We start from the raw sequence: 19510 nt of genomic DNA, 5'->3' as shown, positions 1-19510 counted from the left end.
TTATCCCGTCGTCCATACTTGCAGGAAGGTCTAATACCAGATTCTATTAGACGTAAAAAAAAGTTTGTTTCATGGTGTTTTGACACGACCCTAAATGTATTTATGGCCTTGGAAGATTTCTTTTCTAACAGAAAGTTGCAAAACTGAACTTTTTATGCAGTGATGTTAGAAATCAACTTACAGATGCACTAAAGTCATAACCCCCTTATTTGTATTAATTTTTTGACTCGCGAAAAAAAATCCGAAAAGTCTCACTTAACAGAAAAAATAATTTAAAAAATCCGACTTACCTACCCTAATTTTTTCGAGCATGTTTCCGGGAACAAAGACTAGGCCTTAGAAATTTATGTAAGGATAAAAAGACCCATTAAATAGAGTTAGATCCCTATTGGAAATGTATGTTGTATTTCTTTAAATTATGAAAAATGTAATTACCTCTGGCCATACTTAACCCACTGAAGATGTAAACATGATAGTTTTACATGAATATACAATGAACATTAACTACCTTTATACAAGGCTTGTTCGTTGAATATTTGCATCCAAGATTTTAATTCCTTGGCCATTGTTTCAAAAGCTACCTATAGGGTTTTTTTATCTGGGAACCAAACGCCGCTCTTATGGAATTACACGCCTAAACACGTGTATCACTGAAGGTTCCATGTTCACCGCCGTTTGAATACATCTGCGGATGTCTCTAAATTGCTTTTTGTACTTTTAGCATGTGTAAATATTGAGTTCTGCTCAACCCGGGGCTAGAGGGCGTGGACGGTATTACACATTTCCACCAGCGTCCATGAACAGGTTCAATCAAACCGAGCCTGCAACATTTTCGTTTTGGCCGTGTTGAGCGACCTGTGAAGTTTCCACTTTTCTCTATTATATATACCCCCTCCCCCCTCTCCCCGCCTTTTGTACTTCAATATGTTGAAACAGACGGTTTGATTGGTCGAGACATTCTGTTGTATTTTGTTATTATTTATTAGGTCTCGGTGAAAGTATTATTTATGTATGTCAATGCTTGATAATAAATAAAACAATTCCTGTTGATTCTGGCTAAAATAAATTTGCGTAAGGAAAGATTCATGAAATTAGATCATGGCTACACTTTAATATGCAATAAAATTCGATTTTCCAATTCTATCTACAACGATAAATTAGGACAGCTGTCAGGTTCGGTCAGTGAATTTTTACAATATCCCTGAAGCAATAAGTAAATTGTTTAGTATCTTTAAAATGTAATGTTTTCATTAAGTTAAAGACAATCCTTGCAAAATGCATGAATATCTTCCAAAGAGAAAGAATCTGAGGTCTACCGGTCAAAGCTCAATACTGCCAATTATGTTGGCTAAATTGATTCTGCACATTGTACTACATTGATCTACCGCACAGGTTCCTAGGTTATACATATAACTTTTAAAAGGCCAAATTGCTTTACTCCAGACTCCAAAAGAAGACAACAATTTGTAGTGATTCTAAATTTATTCAAGTCGTTTAAAATGTGTAATTTTTTCTAAAACCTGAAAGCAATTGAAAGATTCTACCAGGACGTCTACCGTATTAAATGATGAGCTACTTAACAGACATCATATAGTTCTACTTATGCATCTACGGCCATTACTAATTTCATGTTTAAAACTACCTTACAATGTTTAAAAACAAATCTTTATGTGAATATTAAACATGATCAAAACAACAGGTATATCACCAATACATTGTACCTTAAAATGACTGCATTATGGCTATAAATGTGCATACCCTATTTCATGCAATTTCTAACACGACCCAGTGTGTTTTCTTATTAAACGAAGGCTGAATAGTGTATGTTATTATGTAACAATTCATCTCAAAGAGTGATTTGCTCTTGAATAAAGTCATCGTTTATCGTTAAGATGCCTATTATTATACCATTCGGGCTGCACCCTCATGATATAATTCCTTTGAATCTAATTAACAATGATTTACTTAGTGTATGACTGGTACTTGTGCCTAAGCAAGGGACTGACGAGAAGATGACAGTTTAAAGCTTCTCTTATCGGGGCCTGCAGCCGCAACACCCAATATATGAGTTAGGCGCCCCTATACAGTTGTGCAGTAGTCTGCGTCTTCCTTTTGTAATTTCTTAGAAATTATGGGAATTAAGAGTGAGGTTTGGTGCACCATTAAATAATTTAACCAGCCCCCTTCCCTACATCCCATGTTCAAAGGCGGTGCCCCACATTTTGTTTTTTATTTCTTCGTTTTGTCCTTGTTGACGGATGTTACCCAAATATTTAATAAATTAACTTTAAAAAGGGACATTCTTTTAACAAAATCATACAAAGAAATCGTTGTTTTACAACAACACAAATTAATCTTTAATGCGGCTACATTTGGGACAGTATAACATCTCACCGTTACACGTCTATCATGCAAGATGGTCAGTTACTGGATGAATAGAACTTGAAAAGAGTAATATTTGTCACCAAATGCAGATTCTGTTTTATTTTTCATTTCATATTTTAAATAAGTTACTTCCTAGTTTGTTTTGCAAACTGCGGTGATTTAATGATGTTCATCTTAAACATATTTCTAAATCTTAACTTTTTGCCAACATACATATGGTGTCTCTTAAGCCTACCATAACTTTTCAGGTTCAAAAAAGAATAATTTAACGTACCCGGTGTGCAAGAGAGTGTACTCATTGGTATCCATCGCGGTCAAAATCTTGGAACATATTCTATTTGCAAACTGCGTGGTGTATAATAAATTGCACGTGTTTTGGGACGCTTATCGAACATAGGAATAAATGTAACTCTTTGAGTTAAAAAAAGAAAAAGAAAAATCTATCACCAGATTGTATTTGAGTTAATTAAAAAGTGGTCTATATTACGACTTAGTGAGCGCACCTGAAAAATACCTTTGTAATCTACTTGCAAGGACTTAATACAAAGAATATCTTTTTTCTATTTAAAAAAGCGTGCAAGCCGTCAAAGCAATCTGACTAAAGTACTTGATCTTCTAAACGAAGCTTCGCGAAGATCTGAGAACGACCTATTCACATTCGTCTTCTGTATATTTTGGATTTCCATTATTGCTATTTTTATGTTATCCAATCAGACGACTTGTTTGATTGTCAAAGGATAAGAAAAATATGCGGTTATTCCAGGACTCGAACCCGGGACCCCTCGCTTACAAAGCAAGTGGCCTTCCGACTGAGCTAACCGGCTATCTGATACATTACGACATAAGAATTGTAAATATCAAAAGTCAATGCTACATGTAGATTTGCAAGATGTTGTATGCTAGGCTCTGATTGGCTAGCAAAAGAGCCGTCAGAACGAGGCAATGAATAGGTCGTTTTCAGATCCTATGCGTAGCGTAATAGGAGATGTACTTTAGTCAGATTGGCCGTCAAAGTTTACACCAAAGAATCAATAATAATTTTTAAAAATTTACATTTACCCGAAAGAATTAATGATCAAATATTTTTTGATATCAAGAAATGATTCTTGATATCAAGAAATTGAATTTTTGATATCAGGAATTCATTTTTTGATATCAAGAAATGCTGTCTATTTTGAATTTTTGATATCAGGAAATGAATTTTTGATATCAAAAAAATTGATTTCTTGATATCAGGAATTCGATTTCTTGATATCAGAAAATCATTTCTTGATATAAAAAAAATAGTTATATATTTTGATATCAGGAAATCAAATTCTTGATATCAAGAAATCATTTTTTGATATCAAGAATTCGATTTCTTGATATCAAAAAATCGATTTTTTGATATCAAAAAATGGCCAGTATTTCTTGATATCAAAATTCCCGCTATTCTAAAAATAGACATGCAATTAGGGATAACCCCTAATTAATTCATTTAGTGCGGGGTATGGAACGCCTAGACTGTCTTGACATAATGATTATCAGTTTGTCATGTGCTTTTTCCAATATATTCGGTACAAATCATAATCATAATCTTTCTTGTAAATAAAGCAGTTTGTTATGTTGACTACTAATACATTTCTTAGTCTATGTTGTGCATTCACTAATTTGTGCTGTACAGTTAATAGTTCGTCGTGTGCATTTTCCAATATATTTGGTAGACAAAACTGTTTGTTATGTACAGTTACTAGTTTGTCCGGTACATTTATTAGTTTGTGATGTCCATACATTAGTTTGTGCTGTCCAGTTAATAGTTTGTTATGTGCTTTTCCCCAATATGTTCGGTACAAATCATAATTTGTTATGTAGATAAAACAGTTTGTTATGTACATTTACTAGTTTGTCCGGTATATTTCTGAATTTGTGTTGTGCATTCGCCAGTTTGTGCTGTCCAATTGATTGCTTAAAAATATCTGATTTCATGTTAAATTACACAACGTGTACCCTTACAATTTTTGTCTTTACAAGTGGATTCTCATACATACAACAGATATACTACTTATGTTAAGTTCTTTTCGGCAATTATCTATTTTCGGAAACTTTTGAAAAGATATATAGATGTATCTGTTTATTAAAACATAACAAACTGCTTTATCTACAAGACAAGTTATGATTTGTACCGAAAATATTGGGAAAAGCACATAACGAACTATTAACTGGACAGCACAAACTAGTAAATGCACAACACAAACTAAGAAATGTACCAGACAAACTAGTTAATGTACATAACAAACTGTTTTATCTACACAACAAATTATGATTAGTACCGAACATATTAAGAAACTATATTAACGAACTATCTGTTGGACAGCACAAACTAGTGAATGCACAACACAAACTAAGAAACTTACCGGACAAACTAGTAAATGTACATAACAAATTGTTTAATCTACAAGACAAATTATAATTTGTACCGAATATATTGGAAAATGCACATGACAAACTATCAATTGTACAGCACAAACTGGTGAATGCACAACACAAACTAAGTAATGTACCGGACAAACTGTTTTATCTACAAGAAAGATTATAATTTGTACCGAATATATTGGGAAATGCACATGATGAAGTAATAATCATCATGTCAAGACAGTCCAGGCGTTCCATAGCGGGGATTATACAATTCTATATGATCCTGTTCAATCCATCTATATTTAGATCGGGAAGTGCCGAATTTTTGACTTAAAAAAATAGGCTTGATTTCTTGATATCAAAAAATTGATTTCTTGATATTTATTGATATCAAGAATTCGATTTCTTGGTATCAAGAAATAACACGATTTTTTTGATATCAAAAATTCATTTCCTGATATCAAAATTTTTATTTTTGATATCAGAAAATGGACAGCATTTCTTGATATCAGAAAATGAATTCCTGATATCAAAAAATCGAATTTTTGATATCAGAAAATCAATTTCTTGATATAAAAAAATGAATTCTTGATATCAAGAAATCGATTTTCTGATATCAAGAAATGTGACAGATTTTTTGATATCAAGAAATGATTTTCTGATATAAAGAAATGGAATTCTTGATATCAAGAAATCGAATTTTTGATATCAAGAAATGATTTTCTGATATCAAAAAATGCCTATAAAATAGTAAAACGACGCCCCATACGAGACATCAATAGACTTTCAAACACTTCACCAAATCGTGACGCAGACGCAGATACCCGCGATCCGGTCAGTACAATAGTTCTACCTATCCTTCGAATAGTCAAGCTAAAAATAAAGATACTTTATTGAATATGTACGTGTCAGGGAAATGGGTTAAAGACTTCGAAGAGCAATAAAATAAACTCGACCTGTTTGAAACCAAGTTTGTAATTTTCCTCGAGCTTTACGGGAATAATCTACCGTCTATATAAACAACCGTGTTATAAAGTCTGATGACCATCAGACCAAAAGCATTCTCTGTTCTCTAGCTAAGACACAAACTATTTTAGAACAGGTTACGGAGACCTTGTACCATACGATGTACATAACTGACCTGGCGAAATGCGCAAGTTCTCTTCTTAGCGATACTTTCCTGCAAGTCTGTGCTGCATTCTTTTCTCACGTGATCACTGTAACATTAACCTTTGAACTACTGACCTAACCAGTAGGATCATCTGCAGACCACTTGCAATTATTTGTGAAGTTCGACAGGTCTTAGACCAAAGCCAGTATTAATTGGAAATCATTTTCACTGTCCCGGGTTCTGTGACCTTGATCGTCAAAATATTAGGGGATCTAGTGATCCTATGTACTTCGACCATTGACAGTCTTACGGGAAATGACCTCTAACATAATCATTATAATGACCCTTAAAAAATAAAAGTGACCAAGAAGAAGATTGACCACTTTATGTCAATGTTTTCCAATTATTGATTGGTAAGGCAGGAAATCGTCATATGTATTTTGACAAATATAATAGCAAAGTGTTCTCTAAACAAAATGATCTACCAAAGGAGGGACGTGCTCTTCAACAAAATGCCCAGATGGGCCTAAATCGCTAACCAGGGGAGGACTATGAATTTCTGACCTTGCTTAAGACCAATTTAAGTTCGGTGAATTTAACAAATAAAAAAGGTGTTTTTACTATTTCTTGTTGATACGACCCCAAAATGCAAACTGGTGGTCAAACCAAGGGTGCTACAGAGCAACTTTGGTGAAAATCATATGAATTTGTTTATATGATTTTTGTTTATCTCTGCCAGACCCTTAAATGGGCCACGTAGATTCTTTTGAATAACGTTGAGAAAGGTCCATCCTGGGATGCTATAGACCAAGTATAGTGAAGTTCTTTCATGCGGATCACGAGTTGTATAAAGGGTTTCTATTATTAACACCGATGGCCCCGTAAATTTAAGAGAGATCCATTCAGGCGGTTCTTTAGAAGTCATAATTTGTAGGTCTAGCATCGCCAAAGGGAGGCCAAACCAAACCAGTTGAACAAACTTGTGAGAGGTGAATGCAAGACTGATACAGGCCAAATTATGTAATGTTCCATAAAGCAGTCGTGAGAAATCATTTAAAGATTCATCTATTTCTAGCTATGGCGGCCTCTAACAGGGCCCAAGTAGAAGCATTCGACCAAATTTGAGAGAGGTCCATAAAAGATGTACAGGTTAACAGTTAGAGCATATGCATCTTTGTTCCATTAAATGTACACTAACAAAATCTTCTCAGCTCCACTCCATGTGTTGGTATATGCTTCAGCGAAGCCTCATGTTCATATGCAACAATATTCAGACAGTTGTTTATCAGCCTTTGGTCACTCTCAGATCAAGTAAAAACGTTTGCACCTTTAAAGATCATCATACAGGAAATTCATGTCAGATTTAAAGCAATTTATAGATTTTATATTTTTCTTGGGACTTTAAAAGATGTTTATACAACCAGTTGGTAAAAATTGAGAGAGGAGTCTCCAAGAATTCTTAATCTATAGACCAAGTTTGCTGGTAGTTCATCACGTTTTATGATCAGTTGTTAAAAATCTATTTTTAACCCTGGTGGTCACTTACGGGGTGAAAGAGAACCCACTGAACAAAGCTGAGACAACACCATCAAAATATGCTTGCTGAAGATCAATAGTGGTTCATGAAAAACTGTTGTTTGAAGGATTTTCTATTTTTGACTCTGGACGCCTCTAAAGGGGGTCAAGTGTCCCAATTTGAACAAAGTAGAGGTATGACCTTGCTGAATCAATTACCATGGAAATTTTTTACAACAACGCCGTCAAAAAGCCAAAGTCATCATGTTGTACAGCCTAGTCCAGACAATAGTCGTGTAAATATACAGGGCATTTTTAGCTCGACTATTCATAGAATAGTAGAGCTATTGGACTCGCCCATGCGTCGGCGTCCGCGTCCCGATTTGGTTAAGTTTTTGTATGTAAGCTGGTATCTCAGCAACCACTTGTGGGAATGGATTGAAACTTCACACACTTATTCACTGTGATAAACTGACTTACATTGCACAGGTTCCATAAATCTGTTTTGCTTTTTTACAAAATTATGCCCCTTTTTTGACTTAGAAATTTTTGGTTAAGGTTTTGTATGTAAGCTGGTATCTCAGTAACCACTTGTGGGAATGGATTGAGACTTCACACACTTATTTACTGTGATAAATTGACTTACATTGCACAGGTTCCATAACTCTATTTTGCTTTTTTACAAAATTATGCCCCTTTTTCGACTTATAATTTTTTGGTTAAGGTTTTGTATGTAAGCTGGTATCTCAGTACTCACTAATGGGAATGGATTGAAACTTCACACACTTGTTCATTGTCATGATCTGACATGCACAAAGCAGGTCCCATAACTTTATTTTGCTTTTTTACAAAATTATGCCCCTTTTTCAACATATAAATTTTTGGTTAAGTTTTTGTATGTAAGCTGGTATCTCAGTATCCACTAATGGGAAAGGATTGAAACTTCACACACTAGTTCACTGTCATGATATGACATGCAGTGCAAAGGGTCAATAACTCAACTTTGCATTTTACAAAATTATGCCCCTTTTTCAACTTAGGAGTTTTTGGGTTAAATTCTTATATGTAAGCTGGTATCTCAGTACCCACTAATGGGAATGGATTGAAACTTCATACACTTGTCCACTGTCATGAGCTGATAAACACTATGCAGGTTCCATAACCCTATTTTACTTTTTTACTAAATTATGCCTCTTTTTCGACTTTCTTATTCATTCAAGCGACAAGGCTGTTAAATAGTCGAGCGTTGCTGTCCTCCGACAGCTCTTGTTATTTTAAATTGTACATGTTTGCATCTTAATTTCACTGTGTTGTCCTCAACAACTCATGTATAGTCACACACTTCGAGAATAATCATTTTGAGGTATTGAGTCACTTGGAAGAAGAATGCTCGAGAACTTGCACAAAAGGTGTTTCACAAGTAGTTTAATGCTGTTTTTTTTAGCTCTGGTGGCCCAAAAAAGAGGACTAGCAGAACCATTTGTATGAACTTGAGTGAGGTTCAAATAAAGTTTGTTCGAGAGTTCAAAAGATCCACCAAATTTGGTCTGTATAGCGTTCTTGAGTGGTCCTCTCACGTTTGTTCAAATGATTTCACTTTAATGCTATTTTTATGCCCCCGAAGGGAGGCATATACATAGTTTTTGAACCGTCTGTCTGTCTGTCGGTCTGTCCGCAATTTTCGTGTCCGGTCCATATCTTTGTCATCGATGGATGGATTTTCAAATAACTTGGCATGAATGTGTACCACAGTAAGACGACGTGCAATGCGCAAGACCCAGGTCCGTAGCTCAAAGGTCCAGGTCACACTTAGACGTTAAAGGATAGTGCATTGATGGGCGTGTCCGGTCCATATCTTTGTCATTGATGGATGGATTTTCAAATAACTTGTCATAAATGTGTACCACAGTAAGACGAAGTGTCACACGCAAGACCCAGGTCCGTAGCTCAAAGGTTAAGGTCATACTTAGACGTTAAAGATCATTTTTCATGATAGTGCATTGATGGGCATGTCCGGTCCATATCCTTGGCATTCATGCATGGATTTTAAAGTAACTATGCATGAATGTGTGACACAGTAAGACGATGTGTCGCGCGCAAGACCCAGCTCCGTAGGTCAAAGGTCCTAAACTATTAACATCGGCCATAACTATTCATTCAAAGTGCCATCGGGGGCATGTGTCATCCTACGGAGACAGCTCTTGTTCTTAATGGTTTTTTTTTCGATTTTCAGCTTGTGCAGCCTCTAAATGGGGCCATGCTGAATCATTTGAGCATATTCGAGTTTGACATAATGCTACAGACCAAGTTTAGATCCGTGAAGGGGTTAATCGTCTTTTTAAAAATTCTTCTACTTTTAAGCTCAAGTGGCTCTAAAAAGGGACCAAGCAGAACCATTTAAACAACAAGAGGGTCATGATGACCCTATATCGCTCACCTGTGAAACTTGGCCTTGGAATCATCAAGATAAACATTCTGACCAAGTTTCATGAAGATAGGATTATAAATGTGGCCTCTTAAGTGCAAGCTTTTTCTTTAAGTGGTGACCTAGTTTTTTTTACCCCACATGACCCAGTTTCCAACTTGGCCTTGGACTCATCAAGATAAATATTCTTACCAAGTTTCATGAAGATAGGGTCATACATGTGGCCTAGTGTCAACAAGCCTTTCGTTTGAGAGGGTGACCTAATTTTTGACCCCAATATGACCCAGTTTCGAACTTTGTATAGGAATCATCAAGAAACATTCTAAGTTTCATGAAGATAGGGCCATAAAAGTGGCATCTTGTGTTAACAAGTCTTTCCTTTGGTTTGACCTTGTGACCTAGATTTTGACCCCACATGACCCAGTTTCGAACTTGGCCTAGAGATCAACAACGCTGACTTCAAATCACTTGCCCCTCATCGATGTGGGTTCGAGCCTCACTCGGGGCGTTGAATTCTTCAAGCTGGCTTACGGAAGGTAGGTGGTTCTACCCAGGTGCCCGCTCGTGATGAAATAATGCATGGAGGGGCACCTGGGGTCTTTCTCCACCATTAAAGCTGGAAAGTAGCCATATGACCTATCATGTGTCGGTGCGACGTTTAAATCCAACAAAAAAAAACCCACAAACTTATCTTGTTCAAACTATGATGTATGTATTTAATTTGTACATGTATTACTGGGAATAAACTTGAATATGTCTGTAGGACACATGGTACATTTGTCACAAATAAGGGGCAATAATTCAAATGTTAGCAGTCTTAAGGAGGTATAGCCTCAACAAACATTTTATATAAAGGATTCATTATTCAAGGTTATAATAAGCATCACAAACAAGAGGGCCATGATGGCCCTATATCGCTCACCTGAGTACCATTGCTCTTTATGGTAAGATCAAGTTTTGACATAAATCACATAGGCATACACATTAAATACCATCAGGATAACTATTTTCTTGTAACAGTCCCTTTTGACCTATGGGTCACATACTAGTCAGGGCCAATCTCCATACCAAGTTTGAGGGTCCTTCACTCAAATGCTGCATTTTTGTACTAGCATGACTATTCCTTACCCTGGAAGACTTAAACAACATAAAACCAATCTCATTAGATGCTGCTGAGGTATATTCATTTACATAAAATAAAGGGTAATTTGTCATAAATTCAGTCAAAAGTTATCTACCCTGATTGTCCAAGTCCATCTGATGGCATAAATGACATTTCAAATCAGTATCTTCATTGGTTACCGAGATACACCCATTTTAATTTGAAACAATGGGAGGTAATTTGACATAAAATCAGTCCATAGTTATTTACCCTGTCTCAGTCCAACTAATGATAATGAAATTTCAAACGAGTCCTATAAGTACTTAGAGATAAATCCATTTTGATTAAAATCAGGGGAGGTAATCATACATTGGTAAATGCATGTAGAAGATACAGAGTACAAGCCTTTACAACAATACATTAGAAACGTATTCATATTGATAAATGTTCTGTTATCTATTTCTTACCATGGAAGTCATAAATAAGGTATCAAACCAATCTCATTAGAAGCTGTCTGGTATATTCATTTACATAAACAAGAGGGTCATTGACCCTAAAGCGCTCACCTGTACAAGGCTTCAAGTGCATTTGTATTTATGTAATGGTACAAGTACAGAGTTAGGTTTCTTCTATGTTAGCCTATATTATAGACATATGTCACATAATTTTTAAAGTTTCCACTATATACATATAGGGAAAAGTAACCACGCTCTCTGGCGGCCATGTTTTTTGACAAATCAAAATCGGACGGTCACAGAAGGACCATTTGTGTAAAATTATTTTAAAATCAAGGCAACAGTTTCACAAAAGATGATTTTTTAAATTTCCACCATATACATATAGGGAAAAGTGACCACGCCCCCTGGCAGCCATGTTTTTTGACGAATCGGAATAATTTGAACAATCTTGGTAGAGGGTCACACAAGGACCATTTGTGTAAAATTACTTTAAAATCAGGCAAGCAGTTTCACACAAGAAGATGTTTAAAGTTTCCACTATATACATATAGGAAAAAGTAACCACGCCCTCTGGCGGCCATGTTTTTTGACAAATCGGAATAATTTGAATAATCTTGGTAGAGGGTCACAGAAGGACCATTTGTCTTAAATTATTTAAAATTGGGCCAGGAGTTTCACACAAGATTTTTAAAGTTTCCACTATATACATATAGGAAAAAACAACCACGCCCTCTGGCGGCAATGTTTTTTGACAAATTGGAATAATTTGAACAATCTTGGTAGAGGGTCACACAAAGACCATTTGTCTTAAATTATTTTAAAAGATTTTGAAGATTTTTAAAGTTTCCACTATATATATATATAGGGAAAAGTGACCCACCCCTGGCGGCTATGTTTTTTGACGAATCGGCAAAATTTGAACAATCTTGGTAGAGGGTGACATAAGGACCATTTGTGTGAAATTACTTCAAAATCGGTCCAGTGGTTTAGGAGATGTTGTTTAAAGATTTTTCTATTTATGGCTCTGGGTGGCCCCTATGTGCAACAAAGCAGGACCATTTGAACAACTTTGGTAGAGAACCATCCAGGTAGAGAACCATCCAAGGAACATCCAGGCCAAGTTTCATCAAAATCCATTCAGTGGTTTTGGAGACGTCATTTAAACACAATAGTTGACGACAAACGGATGCACGACGGACACAGCGTGATCACAATAGCTCACCATGAGCACTTTGTGCTCTTGTGAGCTAAAAAATAAAGGGAGGTAATTTGTCATAAATTCAGTCAATATGCATCTTCACTGATTGTCCAAGTAAATCTGATGGCATAAATGAAATTTCAGATTAGTATCTTCATTAGTTACGGAGATATACCCTTTTTAATTTGAAACTAGCGCTATCACTAAAGGTGATGAATGTACCCCCCGCATGCACTGACACAGTACATTGCAATTTGACGCACACAAGATTGCATAATTATGTGGACTGTATGTATATAGACTGTATGTATACAGTATAGTAACAAAAAACAAAGTCCCATAACTATGCAGAATATTTATCTAAAAGAATGTAACATGTACCATGCACAACTAGGGTTGGTACTGATCACTTGTGTGAAGTTTCATTAAATTGTGTGCAAGGGTTTGGTAGATTGGGCACGCACAAGATTGCATATGCAGACTGTATGTACATAGTATGTTAACAAGAAACAAAGTCCCATAACTCTGCAATTTTTGTCGCTGAAAGAACCTAACATGCCCCATGCACAACTACTGTTGTTACTGATCACTTGTGTGAAGTTTCATTAAATTGTGTCAAGGGGATGAGGAGAGATGGTGCGCACAAGATTGTGTCTATGTATATAGTATAGTAACAAAAAAACAAAGTCCCATAACTCTGCAAATTTTTTTCTAAAAGAACCTAACATGCCCCATGCACAACTACTGTTGGTACTAATCACTTGTGTGAAGTTTCATTAAATTGTGTCAAGGGGATGAGGAGAGATGGTGCACACAAGATTGTGTCTATGTATATAGTATAGTAACAAAAAAACAAAGTCCCATAACTCTGCAAATTTTTTTTCTAAAAGAACCTAACATGCCCCATGCACAACTACTGTTGGTACTGATCACTTGTGTGAAGTTTCATTAAATTCTGTCAAGGGGATAAAGAGAGATGATGCGCACAAGATTGCGTCTACGGACCGACGGACAGACAGACAGACAACCAGTATACCCCCCCTTACAACTTTGTTGTCGGGGGGTACAACTAGAGATGCTTTTGAGAAAAGCGCATGTCTCCCACAACTGCCCCTATGAAAAATGTCTAGTTTCTCTAGATGGTTTAGACGAGTAAATCCAATTAGATGGTCTGGACGAGTGGATCCAATCAGTAATTCAAGGGCCATAAATCAAGTGCCTAGGCGCATTTGGCTAGTTATTGAACTTGGGTCTTATGGCCAAACACATTTTGTTCAAGTTTGGTGGAGATTGGATGAGAAATGTTATGAGAGCGGACAAGAGTAACAAGAGGGTCATGATGACCCTGGATCACTCACCTGAGTAATATGAGCTACATGTTTCAAATGTCAAAATGATGATAAAAGAATGTTCCGGGTCAATGTGACTTTGATCTTTGACCTACTGACCTCAAAATCTATTGGGGTCATCTACTGTAGGGGTGTAACGATGCGCTAGTCTCACAATACAATACATATCGTGATACAGATGCAATGATATGGTACGTATTGCTATACACATTGAGCATTCATGTGACAACATGAAAAAGAAACAAGAGGGTCATTATGACCCTGGATTGCTCACCTGAGTAATATGAGCTATATGTTTCAAATGTCAAACTGATGATAAAATATTAAGAAAGTCAGTAGGTCACATTCATGGTCAATGAAATTCAGTTTTACGATTTGTGTGCAAAACTTTGTATGTAAATTTCAAGGCTGTATCTTAAAAAACAAGAAAGTAGGTCAGTAGGTCAAGGTCACAGTCAAGTGACATCATATTACTTGGGGTCATCATATAATTATAATTAAACAGTCTTAGAAATAGGATCAGATGATTTTTTTAAGTATTTTCCCTATATAACTCACATAATAACTAAGTGACCCCAGGGCGGGGCCTCTTTTCACCCCAGGGGCATAATTTGAAAAATTTTGGTAGAGGACTACTAGACAATGCATCACACCAAATATCAAAAGCCTAGGTTGTATGGTTTCAGACAAGATTTTTAAAGCTTTTTTCTATATAAAACTTGGGACCCCCAGGGTAGGGCCTCTTTTCACCCAAGGGGTACAATTTGAACAATTTTGGTTGAGGACCGTAATACAATGCTACAAACCAAATATCAAAGGTCTAAGTGTTCTGGTTTCAGACAAAAGATTTTTAAACTTTTTTTCCTATATAAGTCTATGTAAAATTTGGGACCCCCAGGGCAGGGCCACATTTGACCCTAGGGGGATAATTTGAACAATCTTGGTAGAGGACCACTAGATGATGTAACATACCAAATATCAAAGCCCTAGGCCGTGTGGTTTTGTACAAGAAGATTTTCAAAGTTTTCCCTATATAAGTCTATATAAACCATGTGACCCCCAGGGAGGGGCCATATTTGACCCTAGGGGGATAATTTGAACAATTTTGGTAGAGGACCACTAGATGATGCTACACACCAGATATCAACGCCCTAGGCCCTGTGGTTTTGGACAAGAAGATGTTTAAAGTTTTTCCTTTCGGTTGCCATGGCAACCAGAGTTCTGCATGGAATTCAATTCTTTGAACAATTTTGAAAGGGGGCCACCCAAGGATCATTCCTATGAAGATTGGTGTAATTCTGCCCAGTGGTTTTCAAGATTTTTTTAGAAATTTTTGACGGACACACGACGCACACTGCACGACATTGCGCGGTCACAAAAGCTCACCATGAGCCTTTGGCTCAGGTGAGCTAGAAAGGAGGATTTTTCGGTAATTCAAGGGCCGTAACTCCAAAATGCCCAGACTGATTTGGTTAGTTATCAAACTTGGCCGAGGTCTCAGATCAAACACATTATGTTCAAGTATGGTGAAGATCGGATGAGAAATGTTCGACTTTTGAGTGCGGACAAGAGTAAACAAGAGGGCCATGATGGCCCTGTATCGCTCACCTGAGTACCATTGCTTTAACCAAAAACAAAAAGGAAATATTCTTACAAGGTACAGATATGTCAAAATACACCTAAAAACTGGAGGTACCATCCATGTTGTACCACAGAAAAGTGGTCTCAGTTTTTCCCTATGGCCAATAATAAAAAAGTTACTAAATAAGCTATTTATAGTAACATAAAAGGGAAGTAATAAAACAAGAGGGCCATGATGGCCCTATATCGCTCACCTGTTATCACTGCACTTGAGGACAAGAAGGTCCTTAGAAAAATATCCAAGTCCAAAGGACAGTAACAACAAAGGGAAGAAATTTAACCAAAAAGAAAAAAAAATTCTTACAAGGTACAGATATGTCAAAATACACCTAAAAATTGGAGGAACCATCCATGTTGTACCACAGAAAAGTGGTCTCGGTGTTTCCCTATGGCCAATAATAAAAAAGTTACTAAAAATAAGCTACTTATAGTAACGTAAAAGGGAAGTAATTTAAAAAAAATTTTATTGTAAGTGAACAAAAGAAGGATCTGCCAAATAAATCTGTTGACATAAATGAAATTTCAGATCAGTATCTTCATTAGTTACGGAGATATACCCATTTAAATTTGAAATAAAGGGAGGTAATTTGAAATAAAATCAGTCCATAGTTGTCTACCCTGATTGGCTTAGTCCAACTAATGACAATAATGAAATTTCAAATAAGTCCTATAAGTACTTACTGATATAAATCCATTTTGATTACAATCAGGGGAGGTAATCAGATATAAAATAACTCTGAACCTACGCTTGGATCTGATTTGTCATGGAATCCAAGAATTATTGTTGTTGAAGTTATTTTGGAAGTTTGTATCAAATAAAACCATAAATGAAGTCTCTATATGGCTGCAAAGCCAAAATAGCCTATTTTGGCCCTTTAAGGGGCCATAACTCTGGAACCCATGACGAAATCTGGCCAGTTCAAGAAAGGAACCAAGATCTTGTGGTGATACAAGTTGTGTGCAAGTTTGGTTAAAATCAAATCATAAATGAAGCTGCTATAGTGCAGACAAGGTCAAAATAGCTAATTTTGGCCCTTTCAGGGGCCATAACTCTGGAACCCATTATGGGATCTGGCCGGTTCAACTAAGGAATCAAGATCTTATGGTGACACAAGTTTTGTGCAAGTTTGATTAAATTCAAATCATAAATGAAGCTGCTATTGTGCAGACAAGGTCAAAATAGCTAATTCTGGCCCTTTCAGGGGCCATAACTCTGGAATCCATAATGGAATCTGGCCAGTTCAAGAAAGGAACAAAGATCTTATGGTGATACAAGTTGTGTGCAAGTTTTGTTAAAATCAAATCATAAATGAAGCTGCTATTGTGCAGACAAGGTCAAAATAGCTAATTTTGGCCCTTTCAGGGGCCATAACTCTGGAACCCATTATGGGATCTGGCCAGTTCAAGAAAGGAACCGAGATCTTATGGTGATACAAGTTGTGTGCAAGTTTGGTTAAAATAAAATCATAAATGAAACCACTATCGTGCAGACAAGAAATTGTTGACGGACGGACGGATGGACTGACGACTGACGAAGGGTGATCACAAAAGCTAACCTTTTCACTATGTGACAGGTGAGCTAAAAAATATTGTAAGCAAACAAAAGAAGGATCTGCCAAATAAGAACAAGAGCACTGCAATGCAACGCAAATGCAGAGCAATATTCACATAAACAAGAGGACCATGATGGTCCTGAATCGCTCACCTCTTCCCACATGACCCAGTTTTGAGTATGACGTCGTTTTTTCTATTATTTGACATAGTGACCTAGTTTTTGAGCTCATGTGACCCAGTTTTGAACTTGACCTAGATATTATCAAGATAAAAATTCTGACCAATTTTCATGAAGATCAATTGAAAAATATGGTCTCTAGAGAGGTCACAAGGTTTTTCTATTATTTGACCTATTGACCTAGTTTTCGAAGGTACGTGACCCTGTTTTGAACTTGACATAGATATCATCAAGGTGAACATTCTCACTAATTTTCATGATCTCATGAAAAATATGGCCTCTAGAGAGGTCACAAGGTTTTTCTATTTTTATACCTACTGGCCTAGTTTTTGACCGCACGTGACCCAGTTTCGAAACTGACCTAGATATCATCAAGGTGAATATTCAGATCAATTTTCATGAAGATCCACTGAAAAATATGGCCTCTAGAGAGGTCAAAAGATTTTAATAATTTTAGACCTACTGACCTAGTTTTTGATAGCAGTTGACCCAGTTTCAAACTTGACCTAGATATCATCAAGATGAACATTCAGACCAACTTTCATACAGATCCCATGAAAAGTATGGCCTCTAGAGAGGTCACAAGGTTTTTTTATTATTTGACCTACTGACCTAGTTTTTTAAGGCACATGACCCAGTTTCAAATTTGACCTAGATATCATCAAGGTGAACAGTCTGACCAATTTTTATGGAGATCCATTCACAAGTATGGCCTCTAGAGAGGTCACAAGGTTTTTCTATTTTTAGACCTACTGACCTAGTTTTTGACCACACATGACCCTGTCTCGATCTTGACCTAGATATCATCAAGATGAACATTCAGACCAATTTTCATACAGATCCCATGAAATATATGGCCTCTAGAGAGGTCACAAGGTTTTTCTATTTTTAGACCTACTGACCTAGTTTTTGATGGAACGTGACCCACTTTCGAACTTGACCTAGATATCATCAAGGTGAACATTCTGACCAATTTTCATGAAGATCTTGTGAAATATATGGCCTCTAGAGAGGTCACAAGGTTTTTCTATTTTTAGACCTACTGACCTAGTTTTTGACGGCACGTGACCCAGTTTCGAACTTGACCTAGATATCATCAAGATGAACATTCTGACCAACTTTCATAAAGATCCCATGAAAAATGTGACCTCTAGAGTGGTCACAAGCAAAAGTTTACGGACGGACGGACGCACGCTTGGACAGACGGACGACGGACACCGCACGATCACAAAAGCTCACCTTGTCACTTTGTGACAGGTGAGCTAAAAAGTCATATGACCTTTGACCCCTGTGACCTTGACATTGAATTTAGCATCCGAAACATGCGCTCTGCACATCCTTTCAATGAGTGAACATTTGTGTCGGGTTTCTCTGAAATCCATCAAGGGGTTCAAGAGTTACAGAGCGGAAGGGAAATTGCTAACCAACACACAGACAGACAGATGGACACCGAGGTGATAACATAACACGTCCCTGCGGGCGTATAAAAAAGAACAGAGATCTTATGGTGATACAAGTTGTGTGCAAGTTTGGTTAAAATCAAATCATAAATGAAGCTGCTATTGTGCAGACAAGGTCAAAGTAGCCAATTTTGGCCCTTTCAGGGGCCACAACTCTGGAACCCATTATCGGATCTGGCCGGTTCAAGAATGGAACCAAGATCTTTTGGTGACACAAGTTTTGTGCAAGTTTGATTAAATTCAAATCATAAATGAAGCTGCTATTGTGCAGACAAGGTCAAAATAGTTAATTCCGGCCCTATCAGGGGCCATAACTCTGGAACCCATTAAGGGATCTAGCCGGTTCAAGAAAGGAACCAAGATCTTATGGTGACACAAGTTCAGTTAAAATCAAATCGTAAATGAAGCTGCTATTGGGCAGACAAGGTCAAAATAGCTAATTCTAACCCCTTCAGGGGCCATAACTCTGGAACCCATAATGAAATCTGGCCAGTTCCAGAAAGGAACCAAGATCTTGTGGTGATACAAGTTGTGTGCAAGTTTGGTAAAAATCAAATCATAAATAAAGCTGCTATTGTGCAGACAAGGTCAAAATAGCTAATTTTTGGGCCTTTCAGGGGCCATAACTCTGGAACCCATAACGGAATCTGGCCAGTTCCAGAAAGGAATCAAGATCTTATGGTGATACAAGTTGTGTGCAAGTTTGGTAAAAATCAAATCATAAAGCTGCTATTGTGCAG

The 19510-nt window shown here is 36.8% G+C and overlaps 1 long non-coding RNA gene across 1 annotated transcript in view; it reads left to right on the top strand.

Annotated features, from left to right (window-relative positions):
- The first annotated feature begins 17940 nt into the window (after positions 1-17940).
- The window catches only part of LOC128548893 (uncharacterized), a 191344-nt gene continuing 189774 nt past the window's right edge, over positions 17941-19510 (top strand). Inside the window, exon 1 of the long non-coding RNA XR_008367325.1 lies at positions 17941-19357. This is a non-coding gene — a long non-coding RNA (uncharacterized LOC128548893). The remainder of the gene's footprint in view (positions 19358-19510) is intronic.

The sequence above is a fragment of the Mercenaria mercenaria genome, chromosome 15 (genome assembly GCF_021730395.1).
Source record: "Mercenaria mercenaria strain notata chromosome 15, MADL_Memer_1, whole genome shotgun sequence".
In the NCBI taxonomy this organism is placed as follows: Eukaryota; Metazoa; Mollusca; class Bivalvia; order Venerida; family Veneridae; genus Mercenaria; species Mercenaria mercenaria.
Note: the sequence above shows the minus strand (reverse complement) of the source record. Positions and strands in the feature narration are given on the sequence as shown.